We start from the raw sequence: 2,397 nt of genomic DNA, 5'->3' as shown, positions 1-2,397 counted from the left end.
ACCCACACAAAACGGCCACCTAATGGGTTTAATGGATTTTATTGCTCATTTGACCTTGATAAATCCTAACAGTGTGTCTCTGGGTGGAAACGGCTCAGATGTGCTAATCGATTCTGGTGCTGCTGACCTGACCCTGACCTCACCTTGACCCTGGTGCTGCCACCCTGACCTCACCTTGACCCAAGTCATCACTCTAAATGATTTATGTTGGGGGGGTGCTTTTGTTCCCATAAGGACGCAGAGTCCCCATGGTGTGACTGTTTAAACAGATTTATGTCCCTACAACAGGAGTAACACCAGGTCACACGCGCGCGCGCGCACAGGCCTGAGGAAGCGACCGTGTGACCAGAGAGTGGGCTGACTGGTTGGGCCCCTGACAAACAGTGTTCACCTTCTAAATCCGGACTCAATAAAACACATTATTTATCCTTAAACAGGTGAAACTGAAACAGCAGAGGGCAAAGAAGGAAAAACACGAAAAGCTGGACAAGGCCAAAGCTTAGACATGTGGAAGTGAAGATACACGCACGTCTGCAGTCGGTTCAAAGGGAAATATTTTATTTATCGGACTTTATTTATACAAGACATGCTGACGATGGAGTTTCACACATTTAAGTCCATGTTTACACCTGAATTATTGATGTGTGGTTTGATGGAAGGCTGCCTTTCAAACTATAAAAAGGCACAAAAATGAGTTGTGTTACGGTTTGAATTACGATCTGTTTTCCCGGTGTTGTGGGGGCAGCTCTGGACCTGGGTGCACTGCTGTGCGCGCTGCACGACACGCACATGAATGAAATCACTGAGTGAAGTACGTTGACCAGGTCTCACAAAACAAACACCGACAGTTCGTCATTTCACCAACTTTATACTTCGGCTGTTTGCGCTGCTTTTACGGTTCGGTTTCCTTTGCCCGCTGTTGGCGCACTCACAGCGCCGCATGCACGCGCTCGGTGGCCGCGCGCGGCAGTGGAGCTGCCTGACGGTGAAGCAGAAGCGTGTGAAGGCGGAGCAGGTGCGCGCTGGTCTGCGCGCTCTGGCTGAGCCCCGTCACTCACCCTCCGCCCTTCAGCCCGCAAACACCGCCGCCGCTCATGGACGACCCGTGCGTCTGCACACGCCAGCACAAACCACGCTTTGAGGATTTCAGTTAAAATCCAGCGCAGACATGATGAAGTTTTGTTCCGGAGTCGGAGAGACGCTGCTGCTGCTGCGTGCTGCTGCACCAGCCCCGCACGGAACGGTGAGCCTGACTCGAGGGTCTGGGGTGGCCCCCCAACACACGGGGGTTAGACTGTGTTTTAAGTCGTTACTGAAAGAAAACCTGTCAGTGTGGTTCCGCTGCGTTTACGCGCGGAGCGACCATTCACACCGTGTCCACATGTGTCTACACGTAGACCAGGAGCTTGGAGCTCCAGGAATTTTATTGGGTCGGGGCCAGATGTCAAGGCGCAGGTGTTTGTGTTTGGATGTCACGGAAACACTTTGAGAACCGGGGGGCCGTTTAAAGCTCCTGACGGAACCGACACCAGCTCCCTATAGAAACACAGTAGGAACTAAGCGCGCAGCGAGTCGGCTCAGTGATATCACGGTAGTAAAACGGCTGAAATAATTTTAAACAACTGGAGGCTAATGTGAACTCACCACTACAGGTAGTAGCATGCTGCAGCTGGTGGAAGCACCGTAAATACTACAGGTATATCATAGAAGGAGTAGAGCAGGAGCAGAATGTGGTCAGACACAGCAGAGAGATGGGAACCAGCTGGTACCAACATGTCTCTGCTTAAAGGTTAGACCAGAATAGTGGCACAACGTATTGGGTAATGGTTAGAACTAATGGGAGCATAGCAGTAGTACTGGGAGTATAAGTACTAGTGGTAGTACTAGAGATGGAGCAAAGCATCAAGTCACTTTCTACTCAGGCCTGACCTTTGTTTCTATCTTAACTAACCTGATGGAGGGGCTTGTTGTGCGGAGGGAGACACCTCAGCGTGGATGGGACAGGCCGTCCCAGTGTCCTCGTCCCAGACCATCAACCCCATAGCTGTAGTGACCCCATGATTAAACACCGCCTCTGTAACTGCTGCTGCTCAAACTGCGAGGCTACTCTGCAGCCGTGGAGAAGGCGGCCTGGACTGGCGACGCACTGCTGAAAGGTGATGGTGGCTTCTGGTCTCAGTAGCAGGCTGGGTGTTCAGGGCGCCCCCTGGAGCAGGTGGTGGCTGACTGGTACATCTCACCCTGCTCTGGTAAGAGAGCCAGGTGCTAATCCATTCAAAGGTCAGGCAGCGGCAGAGTGTGGCACAGATGTCTTAGTAGAATCCCGATGCTGGAACCGTATTGACTTACTCGAGCCTTTGGAGCTAGTAGCAGGTGGGAACTGGCGGGTCACGCCTG

General features: G+C 52.2%; 1 protein-coding gene across 1 annotated transcript in view; it reads left to right on the top strand.

Annotated features, from left to right (window-relative positions):
• Positions 1-1,057: 1,057 nt before the first annotated feature.
• LOC109953264 (melanoma receptor tyrosine-protein kinase-like) overlaps positions 1,058-2,397 on the top strand; it is a 24,403-nt gene continuing 23,063 nt past the window's right edge. The window contains exon 1 of the mRNA XM_020588692.1: positions 1,058-1,243. The gene's annotated coding sequence lies outside the window, so the exon portion shown is untranslated. The remainder of the gene's footprint in view (positions 1,244-2,397) is intronic.

Source organism: Monopterus albus, unplaced genomic scaffold (assembly GCF_001952655.1).
Source record: "Monopterus albus unplaced genomic scaffold, M_albus_1.0 scaffold595.1, whole genome shotgun sequence".
In the NCBI taxonomy this organism is placed as follows: Eukaryota; Metazoa; Chordata; class Actinopteri; order Synbranchiformes; family Synbranchidae; genus Monopterus; species Monopterus albus.
The sequence above is the reverse complement of the archived record's forward strand: the minus strand, read 5'-3'. Positions and strand labels throughout refer to the sequence as shown.